Consider the following 15,207-nt stretch of genomic DNA (forward strand, 5'->3'; position numbering starts at 1 on the left):
GGGATCATCAGTCCCTAGAGAAGGACATCATGCTTGGTAAAGTAGAGAGTCAGCAAAACAGAAGGCCCTCAGTCAGATGGATTGACACAGTGGCTGCAACAATGGACTCAAGCATGACAGCAATTATGAAGACGGCACAGGATTGGGCAGTGTTTCGTTCTGTTGTACATAGGGTCGCCATGAGTCAGAACTGACTTGACCGCACCTAACAGCAACAGGGAGGCCTTAGAAAATAGCAATGCTTATAGCCACTCAGAAATTTTATTTACTTGTTCTGGGACAGGATAAAATAATTTTATGATATAGCTACTGCTTGAGCCTTTCTGGGAAGAATTAACAAGTCTCATATGGTCGCTATGAGTCAGAACCGACTCGACAGCAGTGGGTTTCATTTTGTTTTATGGATTTTCTAAGTCTTCTAGGGCTCGTGTAACAAAATATCATAAAGTGGATGGCTTTAAAAAAATAGAAATTTATGGTCTTGTGGTTCTGGAGGATAGAAGTCCAAATCAAAGTATAAGCCATGTTGATTCTTTCAGGTGGCTCAGAGAGAGAAACAGTTTTATTCCTCTCTCCTAGATTCTGGTGATCTCAGCAATCCTTGGAGTTCCTTAGCTTGTACTTGCCTCAGTAGTCACAAAGATACCTTCCTCTGTCTAAACCTATGTGTCTGTTCTCTTTTACAAGATAGTACTCAGATGGGATTAAGACCCACCCTACTTCAGTATAATCTCATATTAACTGATGATATCTTCAAAGACTTTATTTCCAAACATGTACATGTTTACAGGTACCAGAAGTTAGGACTTCAAAATATCTTTTTTTTTTTTTTTTTCCGAGACATAATTTAATCCACACAGTGGATTTACTGCAACAAATCCTAGGAAAGAAGGCCCTAACTATGGTCACAGTGGCTTAGGCTGAGGCCCAGGTGGTTAGAAAGTCTTGTCTCTACTTCCTTTGGTAGGTGCTTCTCATTGCCAAATTAGCATTGTATTTTTTTTACCAGGGTCAGTGGCTCAAGGTTAAACATCCCTAAAATCTGACAAAATTAATTTTTTGCAACTTCAAAGTAGAGAAAAAGATCTTGAACCTAGTCGCCTACTTGAGGTTTACCTGTTGAAGTTCTTCACAGGGCAACTACTTTATCTTGCCACTTCTATATTTCTACAGGTGCTTGTATATTAATAGCAAGCTATCTGAGGCTAGGGTGGCGAGGCTGCTGAAAGGAGAGAGGAAATAAAGCTGAAATAAGAACTATTCTATAACCTTGTGCCAATTACTTAAATTTTATTTGTTTTTGTTTTCTTTACCTGTATAATGAAGAAGAAGGAAAAAAAGTACCTTCATAGTAGTAAAAATTAAGACATATGTACCAAAGTTTTGCTGCACACTGTTGGTAGACAATTCCCCATGAATTTCTTGTGTTTCTATATGGTGTCTTGACTACTGAGCGAAGAGTGTATTTGAAATGCAAACAGGTTTGGAAGCTAGAGATAGTTTATCCCTCTACAGAGACTTGAAGTCATCCTCTTCGCCTCCCTTGAGACATCTGCTTATACCCTGGAGTAATAACCAGAGATTATTGAGTAGAGATGGCTTCCTACTCTCTCATCGAAATTTACTTATACTCTGGGGTAATGAGCAATCTCCATCTCTCTAAAAAGGAAGATCAGGAGGTCACAGCATTACTGATAAAGGTCATACTCTCCTAAAATTCTGGGCTCTTCTCCTGTGGTGACAGATACTCATGGTGTCACCCTGTGGAAACTGGGACATAGTGAACCAATGTAAGGCATTGCTCTGCTTGCTCTATTGCTGTGAAAAATAAACTGCCTGTGTCTCTGACACAGAGGTATATGATGATGAAATACAGGCAGGATAATTTGTTGTTTCAAGTAGGGTAAAATTTTAGAACTTTCATAATATTTGACTTAACCCAGATAAGTACTAAATAAATGTTAGCTCTTCTGATAAATGTGTCAGCGAAAGTATATAATCTTCAAATGGAAAATACACAATCAACAAGGGAATTTGTGATTTCTCTTTTGGAATCCTCTCCCCAGTTTGCAGTTTAAGGTTCCTTACAAATTTACCATTTTAAACATCTACTGAATTCATTTATCCCTTTTATATTTTGAGACAGAAATAAATTAGCAAATAATCTTCCTGAAATTTCTTTATTTTCATTAATAATTAGATTGGTTTAGCCTAACTCTGATAAGTCAAAAATTATAATGAAAATCATCTTTTAACATTTTTGTAGGAGTGTTAACATTTCTTTAAGAGAAAACCATAAATTGGATTCAATTTATGGGCTTAATTGTCATGCAGAAAGGTGATTGGGGCATCAAAAATATTTTTGCTTTATGTTTCCCTTCCCCATTTGTAAAACTTGCCTGGTTTCACTGCCTTAAAAGCATAACATCAATAGAATCTATGATGAGTATATAGAACAGACTCAGATTATATTCCACCAACATTGAGGGTAGCTATTCATTGTCTATTAACCGCAACAGAGCATGCCGTGGAAAAACAGAACATGGATCAAAACATTTTTAAACAAATAAATGTAAACCATAACAAGTACATGGGAAGGTGCACTTCAAGTGTGAGTTTGCATAGCTTTATGGCTGATGCTAAGACTATATTCAGTAATACCCATCTTTAGTCTGTTTTCATGCCTCTTTTATATTTTCTTAGTATATTCCACTAACCAACTTCAACCCCTCATTTAGTGTTTTCAAAATGTGATTTAAAGAACAGCCCAGAATTGATTTTGTGTGTTTATATTTGGCTTTTTTCACACTAGCCATAAGCCATAAAGATAGTTGCAGTTCAACAACCATTCCAGGTGATTCTTACATGCTCTAATTTCTAGTCCTACTTACCTGGTCTTTAAGTCTAGGGCTAATATTTTAGCCATGTTCTTAATTCTTTTCCACTATACCCTGTTGAACTATAATCATAGTGCTTATATTCACAATGTAAAAGCACTTCGTATATCATATAATTCTATAAGAACTTGCATGAGTTCTTATTCCCATTTCACATATTAGAAAATGGTATGAATAATTTAAAAAATAACTTAGCTAGTATTTTAATCTCTTACAGATTGTAACTGAAAGAACTGTAGTTTGAAAACACTAGAAATAGCTTGTAACTCGTATCGCCAGATACTGATTCTGCCTAGACCCAGCCATTTCTGTAGGATTCCTGCAAACTGTACTACATCATTCACCACCAGGCTCCCTCTGTAATGTCTGTTTAACACTATTTGCTTCTTTCCATCCTACAAACTGCATTGCTGAGAAAGGTTACTAAATGTTTGCTTTATCTGAAGGCACTCCTCCTGCTGCTGTATTGTCTTTCTGATTCTACCTGAATTTTAACATGTCCTCATATATTTACTAATTTCAAACCGTTCCTAAAATGCTCCCTCTCCTCTACTTAGACTTAAATGTTAAATTAGATTTTTCATGATTTTGTCCTCAAGGATGGCACAGGACCAGGCAGTGTTTTGTTCTGTTGTACACAGGGTCACTGTGAGTCAGAACTGACTAGAGGGCACCTAACAACAACAACAATGGAGCTGTGTTTGGACAACTATCACATTCTTTTAATAATATAACAGAATGCTTGTTTGCACTTTTATTGTTGCTCTACATTGGCTAATGGGATGCAGAACTGGGGACTGAGAGGGATCAAGCACCAAATAATTGGAGGCCAACCTTTGGACTTTTGGTTTAGAGGACATCAATGCTCTCCTAGCATTAGGTACGAGAGGAAGGAAAACATAGTAAAAAATAATGTCTTGTCCCTTTCCACTTCTCTTGTACCTATCCTAATACTGGGGAGGAGAGAGGAATCTAAAACAGAGAGGGGGAAAAAAAAAAACTTCTGAGAAAGCAGGCCTTGCCACCTACTCCACACAGATGACTAGTGGCATGAGTCAAGCCTGATTTCGGCAGAGAGAAATAGCAGATAAACATTAAATTGGATGTAAGATTAGTTTTTAAATGGATTAAATGTGTCTGACTTTTTTATAGCTGACAGTTACCAGAATAGTTGTAGAATCTGCTCATCTTTGGCTTAAGAAATAAATAAAATCACTTAATGTTTGCACCTGACTTGGTACACAGTATTATTAAAAATAAAAAATGGAAATTACAATCATATTCTTGAAAATAATGGAAATTTAATTTGGCTTAGTATTTTTACCCATCATGGGTGCCAGTATTTCCTTGTTTCTTTATTAGTCCAGTGGTTTTCAAAGTGTGCAGTTCAGACTAGCAGCATTGCCATCACTTGGGAGCTTGTTAGAAATGCAAATTCTCGGGCCCCACCACAAACCCCCAAATTGGAACTCTGTGTTTTAACAAGACTTTGGGTCTAGTTGATTCTCATATATGCTAAAGTTTGAGAATCACTATGTAGTATGCTCTCAGTTTTGAATGTTTTGAGGAAAGGGTTCTAAATATCTGTATTTATTAAATGTTTTAATGAAAAGTTTACATTTTTCTATATTCATCACTTCATCACATCTTTAGTTTTTGGTTGAACTTAAAAAAAAATTTCATCTTTAATTAAAATACTTAGCAATACCTAATACAATGCTATTCAATAATTTAAATAGATTGAAATACTTGTGTTATTTCTCCAAATGATAAATATTTCATTTAATATATTTATATTTATTTTATTAGTTACTGATTATTTGGAATAATTTAATAGAAATGAAGTATTCTTTTTAAAATTCTTTAGAACATTGTAATCTATTGCTTTTAAAAACGTAGGCAGTTCTGTAATTTTAGCGCAATGTTTAATTCAAAATGATAAAGTGAACTGATTGACACATTATACTAACTTTTATCTGTCTCACTAATTCTTTAACAGCTCACCAGTGACCCATACTTATCTGATAAAAGATTTCTATTGCTTTTGAAATTTTATCATAATCAGCTCAAAATAGCTTTTTAAAAATACTTTAGTATGGTTTAATCTCTAAAATGTATTTCTGGCCCTGCTTGGTATTTAATTTTTTACATATTTTTCTATCCAGGAATACCATCCTTTTAAGGTAAAAGTTGATGAACTAATCTTTTTCTTAAAAAAATCACTATACTTGAACAATGGCAAAAGACTGAGAAAAGTTGCTTTCTTCCTGTTTACCACAGTCATTATTTTTTTAAATAAGCACACACATTTTTATTAAGACATAAGCCTGATTCCATCTATTCTGTAGCTAAATTAAGAGCATTGAAGGGTTTACTCAGTCTTCTTACATAGTTCTCTGTAAGTGGGTAAAACAGGGAATCCTTACTTAAAAAAAAAAAAAAAACTGATAAAAAATAATTCTCAAATTTTACCACGTTATTAAATGCAAAGCACTGTCACATTATATTTTGAAAAGGAATTATGTAAAGCAGGGAATAATGATAACCGTACATTGTATTAACATAAACACACTAAAAAAAGTGATCAGTGCAGAAGGTATCTTTTCATTTTATGCTATCATTTATAATGTAGCTATGCACCCTTGAGCGTAGGGAGTTTGACAGATTTCTTGCAAAAGTGTTACTTGCACGGCAAGAGTTGATTAATAATAAAAAATAACATTGCTATATTTTGGGATACTTGGAGGATTTCAGAAATGTTCATACTCACTAAAAATACAGTACAGTATGCCAAACAAAGGGATGCTAAGACCATGTGAGGTCTAAAATTTGTGGATTTGAGCCAGCCAAAGCCAGCAACAAGTAGTTCATTTTTGCAGCCTGCACAAACACTTCTTTCATAGAGAAACACTCTGTCACTATCCCCATTCCGTCCTTTCTCCCTAAAAAATCCCATACATGACATTTGCATTGACTTCATCAACTTCAAATTGCACCATCATGAATACTAGCACGTATTTTGCATTCTTTCCATCAATAGCCTGGACAGGAGGCTAATTAGGGTACCACCGATGCTTTAAACACAAAGTGCTAGTAAAGGGCAATTCTCTCTCATAAAAACCTCAACTTCAAAACTCTCTATTTGGTCAGAGAAGGGAATTTTTTTTTTCTAACATTAACTGAAACTAGCTCTCTGTGTTAAAAAACATTTATTTTTATAGGTGAAATAATGATAATATGGAATAAGGTATAATAATATTTTAGAAATTGTTCTTGCTCCAGTGAATATGGCTGCTGTATAGGATTTAAGATCTATAACAATTTTTTTATTGAAAAAAATCAGAAAATAACATGACAGGGATGAAAAGGCAACCCAGACCCTTTATTTGCAGTATCCAATCTTATAAGTACCCATACTTTTGGCAGATTTTACTGGGAATATGCCTGCTACATACAGCTCTTGAAAAATGATAGCGCTCTAAAAAATAATAACTATTTATTGAGAACATCAGTGAGTGACCATGGACAGTATTACAAAAGAATTAGAATATGAAAATGTTTGTGTAGATATTCAAGACCTGTTGACTCTTTTAAATATATGTATAGGCTTGGGATAACTTTGAAATAACTGCAGAATATTGTATACACACGTGTGTACACACACACACAAATTTTTTTTAACTACAAACAGAAATTAGAAGAAAATATACTTCTTGTATTTTCTTTCTGTTGAAAGCTGTTATAATATCTTATCATAGGAATTAAGATATATGCAACATTTTGTAGCAATTGGTCGAGGGAAAAACCACAAAATATCCCTCTGTCATCTGATCATGTATAAAAATCTGTTTGTAATCATTTTTAGTCATGGTTGAGAGAAAGCTCTCCTGTTTCCCTTTCATAAAAAGAAAAAAAAATTTTTTTTTTTTTTTTAGCATTGGTAAACTGGTGATCATTGCCATCCATCTGTGAGTCAGACACTTATGACAAGGGCCAAAATCTCTGTGTAGTAAAACTTTGCCACAGCTAATTTATAACCTAAAGCCAATGTTAACAATAATCTTTGAGAGGCTTTGTAATGGATTGAATTGTGTCCCCTAAAATATATGTCAACTTGATTAAGCCACACGTGGTTGTCCTCCATTTTGTGATTTTCCTGAGTGTTACAAATCATGATCTCTGCCTGTGGTTAAAAGGGTTAGAGTGGGATGTAACACCCTTGCTCAGGCCACATCACTGATGCAATGTAAAAGGATTTTCCCAGGGGTGTGGCCTGCACCACCTTTTATCTCTCTAGAGATAAAAAGGAAAGGGAAGCAAGCAGAGAGTTGGGGACCTCATACCACCAAGAAAGCAGCACTAGGAGCAGAGTGCTAGGACCCGTTTGAATACTAGGTCCCTGTGCCTGAGAAGCTCCTTAACTAGGGGAAGTATTCCACCAGAGCTGAACGAAGAGAGAAAGCCTTCCCCTGGAGCTGACACCCTGAATTTGGGCTTGTAATCTACTAGACTGTGAGAAAATAAATTTCTCTTTGCTAAAGCCATCTACTTGTGGTATTTCTGTTATGACAACACTAGATGACTAAGACAGGTTTCTTTGTGCTTGTGATAATAAGGTTTGGCCTGTACAGTCTTTCATACTATAAAGACACTACAAAGTAAATACATAGTATCAAAACCTTTAGAATGGATGATCATGCTTTAAAAAAAAAAAAAAAACCTCTCCCTTTTTGTTTTGGTTTTACCTCTTCAGAAACCACTAACAACATGGCTGTTTTTGGAGTGTCCACTATCATCTTTATATTACAGATTTAAAACATAAGTCTTGTCATTGCAACCTCAGAGTAAGGAACAAATCACCAATAATTTTCTTATTTATGGCTACCAAAAAGTAGATTAAAGTGGGAAAATGTTAGGGGATATCATTCAATTGAAATTTTCTGGAATTGATAGCATTAAGGTATCATAGGAATAAATTAATGAGATTAATGTAGAAACCATTAACTCATATCTCATTTCGGCTATACTGCAAAACAAATCAGAGTATCTGCAAGGATTTTAATTAGTTAGTTAATTATGGTCTTAAAGCAAACTCCTCTTCTGCCCGTGTTGAAAATAGACAGCAGATGATTACATTTCCATAGATTTCACAACATAAGTTCCCTTTTGGTTTGAAATAAGAATGTTAAGATTGCCAAGTATAAAGTTTATAACTGCTGTTATTTTGGATTATGTAGAGTTATGAGAATCCAAATGTTTTACAAAGTTAAAAAAGTATTCTTTTTTTGCTCACTTTTAACTCAAAAATTACTAAAGTCATTCTTCGGAAACATGCCAAGAAACTCAACTTCTTGCCATATGCCTGCATAATTTTATTAAACCGCTGTTATTCACGTGCACATTCTCACACACATATAAACAAGGGATGCCAAAGGTTAAAAATACGTTACATGCATATTACAGAAGCTTGAATTGGGAACATGACCTCATTTAAACACAGCATGTGGCCTATTTCTAGGGTTATTTTTATGCTAGCCATAACAGAGTTTTTATGTTCATGTATTTTACTTAGTACCTCCTATATTTTAATGTCTACTGAGAATAGTAATTAAAATAATATACACTTTTTTTGAAAATTTTATTTACTCTGTACGATTAACTTTGTTCTTGAATTAATAATACAAAACAAATTAGTACAGTGAATGGAATTCAGAAAGCATGATATGTGTTAAATATGATAATAATATATTTAATATTAATAACTCTTATTAAAATGGAGCTTGGGTGGCACAATGATTAAGCCTTTGCCTGCTAACCAAAAGGTCAGCAGCTCCTTGGAAACCCTGTGGGGCAGTTCTACTCTGTCCTGTATGGTCACTATGAGTAGGAATCAACTCGACCGCTAAGAATTTGGTTTTGTTTATTATTAAAACACATGTATAAATAATTGTTAGACAAGATCTTCAAACTGGTTCCTTAAATTCTTTCATTAACTAAACCCTGTCAATAATTTGCTCATTGAATCTTTTCCTTTATGATATCTAGTAGTTACATTTTTCCTGTATCCAAATACCCATTACATGTCTTCACGTAATCTTAGGTCCTTGTTCTAGGCTTTGTCAGACAATGGAAACAAGGATTGCATTCTCCATTGAGATGCGGGCCTAGAAGGAATTTCCCATTGGGTATCTGAAATGTTTTAAAACTACCTGCTGTTGTTGTTGATGTTATGTGCCATTGAATAGGCTCCAACTCACAGTGACCTTATATATAACAAAACAAAATGTTGCCCACCCGTGCGTCATCCTCACAATCATCGTTATGTTTGAGTGCATGTCACAGCCGCTGACTCACTCTGTGTCATCAAAGATCTTCTTTTCTGTTGACCCTCTGGTTTACCAAGCATGATGCCCTCCTCCAGTGATTACAGGCATAGTTTCTTTTATTGCCCTTCACTTTATTGTGCTTCACAGGTATTGCATTTTTTACAAATTGAAGGTTTGTGGCAACTCTGTGGCGAGCGAGTATATAGGCGCCATTTTTCCAACAGCGTGTGCTCACTTTGTGTCTCTGTGTCACATTTTGGTAATTCTCACAATATTTCAACTTTTTCTTATCACTGTATCTTTTATAGTGATCTGTGAACAGTGATTTTTGATGACTGTTTTGGGACACCACTAACTGCACCCATATAAGATGGAGAACTTAATCAATAAATGTTTTGTGTGTTCTGACTGCTCCACCAACAGGCCATTCCTCTGTCTCTCTCCCTTTCCTCACTCCCCATTTCTGAGAAATGACAATATTGAAATTAGGCCTATTAATAACCCTACAATGGCCTCCAAGTGTTCAAGGAAAGGGAAGACTCGCAAGTCTCTGACTTTAAATCAAAAACTAGAAATGATTAAGCTTAGTGAGGAAGCCATATCAAAAGCTGAGATAGACCGAAAGTTAGGCCTCTTGCACCAAACAGTAAGCAAGTTGTGAATGCAAAGTAAAGTTCTTGAAGGAAAGTAAAAGTGCTACTCCAGTGAAGACACAAATGGTAAGAAAGCAAAACAACCTTACTGCTGTTATGGAGAAAGTTTTAGTGGTCTGGATGGAAGATCAAAATAGTCACAACATTCCCTGCAGCCAAAGCCTAAACCAGAGCAAGGTCCTAATTCTCTTCAATTGTCTGAAGGCTGAGAGAGGCAATGAAGCTGCAGAAGAAAAAAAGAAAATTTGAAGCTAGCGGTGGATGGTTCATGAGGCTTAAGGAAAGAAGATGTCTCCGCAACACAAAAGTGCAAGGAGAAGCAGCAAGAGGTGATGTAGAAGCTGCAGCAAGTTATTCAGGGGCTCCACCTAGGATAATTGATAAAGGTGGCTACACCAAACAACAGATTGTCAGTGTAGACAAAACAGCCTTATGTTGGAAGAAGATGGCATCTAGGGCTTTCATAGCTAGAAAGAAGTCAATGCCAAGCTTCAAAGCTTCAAAGGACAGGCTGACTCCCTTCTTAGGGGCTAATGCATCTGGAGACTTTAAGTTGAAGTCAATGCTCATTTAACATTCCAAAAATCCTAAAGACCTTAAGAATTATGCGAAACGTACTCTGCCTGTGCTCCATAAATAGAACAACAAAGCCTGGATGACAACAGATTTGTTTACAACATGGTTTACTGAATATTTTAAGCCCGCTGCAGAGATTGCTTAGAAAAAAACACTCCTTTCAAAATATCACTGCTTATTGACAACACACTTGATAGCCCAAGAGCTCTGATGGAGATGTATAAGGAGATTAATGTTGTTTTCAAACCCGCTATCAACATCTATTCTGCAGCCCATGGATCAAGGAGTAATTTCAACTTTCAGATCTTATTATTTAAGAAATACATTTTGTAAGACTATAGCTGTTATAGCTATTCCTCTTTTGGACCTGGGCAAAGTAAATTGAAAACCTGTAAGACATTCACCATTCTAGATGCCATTAGGAACATTCCTGATTCATGGGAAGAGGTCAAAATATCAACATTAGCAAGAGTTTGGAAGAAGTCGACTCCAACCCTCACAGATGACTTTGAGGGATAAAAGACTTCAGTGGAGTAAGTAACTGCAGATACAGTGGAAATAGCAAGAGAACTAGAATTAGAGGTGGAGCTTAAAGATGTGACTGAATTGCTGAAATCTCATGATAAAATTTTAACCGGTGTGGAGTTGCTTCTCATGGATGATCAAAGGAAGTGGTTTCTTGAGATGGAATCTACTGGTGAAGATGCTGTGAACATTGTGGAAAAGACAACAAAGGATTTAGAATGTTGCATAAACTTAGTTGATAAGCCACCATCAGGATTTGAGAGGATCAACTCCAATTTTGAAAGATGTTCTGTGAGTAAAATGCTATCAAACAGCATCGCAGGCTACAGAGAAAGTTTTCATAAAAAGAAGAGTCAATTGATGTGGCAAACTTCATTGTTGTTTTATTTTAAGAAATTGCCACAGCCACCCCAAACTTCAGCAACCACCATCCTGATCAGTTAGCAGCCATAAACATCAAAGCAAGACCCTCCACCAGCAAAAAGATTACAACTCACTGAAAGATCAGATGATGACTAGCACCTTTTAGTAATAAAGTATTTCATAACTAAGGTTTGTACTTTTTTTTTAGATATAATGCTATTGTACACCCAAGAGACTATAATATTGTATAAACGTAACTTTCATATGCATGAGGAACCAAAATATTCATGTGACTCATTTTATTGTGGTGGTCTGGAATTGAACTCAAAATATCTCCAAGGTTTGCCTATACTCCCTCCTGGTGATGTGTCCAAAGTAAGTGAGATGAAGTCTCATCATCCTAGCTTTCTAAGGATCATTTTGGCTGTACTTCCTGCAAGAATTATTTGTTCTTTCTTCTGACAAAAACAAAACAAAAGCTGGTGCTGTTGAGTGGATTCCAACTCAGAATGACCCTATAGGACAGAGTAGAACTGCTCCATGGGTTTCCAAGGCTGGAATCTTTATGGAAGCAGACCGTCACATCTTTCACAGAGCAACTGGTGAGCTCTAACTCCTGACCTTTTGGTTAGCAGCTGAGTGTGAAACCGCTGTGCCACCAGGGCTCCTTCTTCTGCAGTCCATGGTATAGTCAATTTGAATTTATCAATCATTTTTCAATATTCCGTTTTTATCTTCCAGCTTTCACATGCATATGAGATGATTGAGAACACCAGGGTTTGGGTCAAAGACACTTTAGTCATCAAAGTGACATCTTTGCTTTTTAAGGTTTTAAAGAGGCCTTTTTTTTTTTTTTTTTTTGCTACAGATTTGCCCAATGCAATATTTTATTTGATTTCTTGACAGCTGCTTCCATGAGCATGGATTGTTGATCCACATAGAACAAAATCCTTGACAACCCCGACTTCTTCACTGTTTTTAACGATGTTATTTATGGACCCAGTTGTGAAGATCTTAGTTCTCTTCACATTCAGCTGAAGAAAACTACCTGTTGTCGTGTGCTGTGGAGTTGATTCCAATGCATAGTGACGCTATATTACAGAGTAGAATTGCCCCATAGGGTTTTTCTAGGCTATAAATCCTTAAGGTAGCAGATGGTCAGGTCTCTTCTCCCAGGGAGTGGCTGGTGGAATCGAACAGCTGACCTTTCAGTTTGCAGCCAAGCACTTAACCATTATGCCAACAGGGCTCTTTCAAAAAATCTGCCTAGTTTATGTCAAAGAATAATTAAAAACTCACTGTATATGTCTATGTGCTGGAAAAGATGAATGTGTGGAAAAAGCAGGAGTGAATTGCTTCCCCTGTCTCAGGATAAGACTGAAGTATTTTAGGGTAATATAGGAGGTTTTTTTTAAGCTAATCTCAGTACATCCTTCAATCCTAATATTTTATCATTCTTCTATTCCAGTCCCCATCCTCAAATCATTGTACTTCCAGGTTATAATTTGTGTCTTGTACTTCCATATTTCCAGTTTTATATCCTTCTGTTTTTTTATATTCACGTTGTCTTGTAGTTGTTTTTCTATCTTCTCCATTAAAAGGTAAGCTACTTAAGCTTCCTTTTATTCTTAGTCTTAGCAAAAGGACTAACTAGGTATTTCTTTAATATATGAATAAATGAGGAGGTGTCGTGGATTGAATTATGTCCACCAAAAATACTTGTCAACTTGATTAGGCCATGATTTCCAGTATTGTGTGGTTGTCCACCACTTTGTGTTTGTAATTTTCCTATGTGCTGTAAATCCTAATCTCTGCCTGTGGTTAATGAGGCAAGATTAGACTATGTTAAAGAGGATTAGGGTGGGATGTAACACTCTTGCTCTGGTCACATCCGTGGTCCAATGTGAAGGGAGTTTCCCTGGGGTGTGGCCTTCATCACCTTTTATCTTACAAGAGATAAAAAGAAAGGAAGCAAGCAAAGAGTGGGGGACCTCATACCAAGAATGCACTGGGAGCAGAGCCCATCCTTTGGACCTGGTGTTCCTACACAGAAAAGCTCCTAGTCCAAGGGAAGATTGATGACAAGGACCTTCCTCCAGAGCTGACAGCGAAAACATTCTCCTGTAGCTGATGCCCTGAATTTGGATTTCTAACCTACTAGACTGTGAGAAAATAAATTTTGTTAAAGCCATCCACTTGTAGTATTTCTGTTACAGCAGCACTAGATGACTAAGACAGCAAGTTTTTTTTTTTCTTTTCTTTTCTGGAGAAAACTGAAAACAGTATATAATCTACCCAGTGGTATTGGCACTGCCATTTACTCTTAGTGTTATAGAAGAGTTACATCACTGGTTTTCAGCCCTGGATCTGTGTTATAATCAGCTGAAAGTTTTGAGAAAAAAAAAAAAAAGAAATTGCCGAATTGTAGGGCCCACCGTCAAACACGTATCAAAATGTCTGTGGGTTGAGCCTGGACATTGATAAACTGTGGAATTATCTAGATGGTTCTAATAGGCAACTAGGTTGAGTATCACAGGAGTAGGTGAGCATGTAACATTTAATATTGTACGTGTTTACAAAACAGGCCAACCATTGTTGAGTTGTAGATTGGAGAAGTTAACCCATAGGGTAACTAGTCTGTGACTAACCTGAATCAATATCCTGGGAACTATTCTACTGCAAAATGTTAAGAGTTTTTTTCATAGAGTTCAGACCTATGTCTGATAACCTGCTCCAGACAGATTTGGGAATAGCTTTGTGCCTTAATTGTGTCATTTTTAATTCCTTCTTTAATATCTTTCACAGACATTGATCCAAATTTTGAACAAGTCACATTGTGTTTCTCCTGGAACACAGTCTATGCCTATTAATGGATTGTTCTAATTCTAGGCAATTTCCTCCTTTGCTCTGATTAGAAGCCAATTTTCCTGTAATTTGTTCAAGTCCTTCATTCTTATACACCAGAAATAGATCTGGTCTCTTCCACCTGTAAGTCCATCAAATATGTGAAGATGGTTATCACATTTACTATTCCAAACTACATTTCTACATTCCTTTCAGGATAATGCTTCAGTCTTGTCATTACTCTCGTTTGTAACTATTCTAATTAATGTGTAGTGCTAGGAATACAGGGGATTCAGACATAACCTTCCTTATCTGAATCCTAAATCCAATTATTAAGGCTTAAATTTTGAGAGCATCACTTAATATTATAGTTTCACAGTGAATTAATGAACAATTAAAACAAAATAAGATATATTTGAGATTAACTTTTGCTAAACTGAAGTTTCCCCTAACTCCCCCTGCAGGATGGTATTTTTTTTTTTTTTTTTTTGAGTTTTTAAGTCTAAACACAATGTTCCATTTATCATGGCTACATCCCAGATTATTATTTTAATTCTTAATTCCCATAAAGTCTTTCTGAAATCTACTTGGGTCATTGTAGAAAGAAAATAATTTTTTGAAAAGCCAAAAATAGAGATATTTTTCAGAATCACCTGGACACTAACTATCCTCTTTCTCAGAAATAGTATGTGGGCTTGCTGATGCAATGTTTAATTAAAGGCCTCTATATATTTCCTTAGAAATAACACATCGATTGATAATTTAAGATTTTCCAAAATGTCAATATAAGTCCTAAGTACACAAGGTCATAATTCTAGCACAAATTGAGTGTTCCTGACCTAGAAGACCCTATCTAGCCCCAAAATTAAGCGATAGGAAACTATCTTCCCATACTAGGAACTCTAGGCTTCATCTCTTTTGACACTATGGGTAACTAATTTCTATTTTGATTTTATATGCTTGGGGAACTAAATTCGGAATGTAATGTAATTGCACAGTATGTGGGTGTGTATCCGTGTGAGT

The sequence above is a fragment of the Loxodonta africana genome, chromosome 17 (assembly GCF_030014295.1).
Source record: "Loxodonta africana isolate mLoxAfr1 chromosome 17, mLoxAfr1.hap2, whole genome shotgun sequence".
NCBI lineage: Eukaryota > Metazoa > Chordata > Mammalia > Proboscidea > Elephantidae > Loxodonta > Loxodonta africana.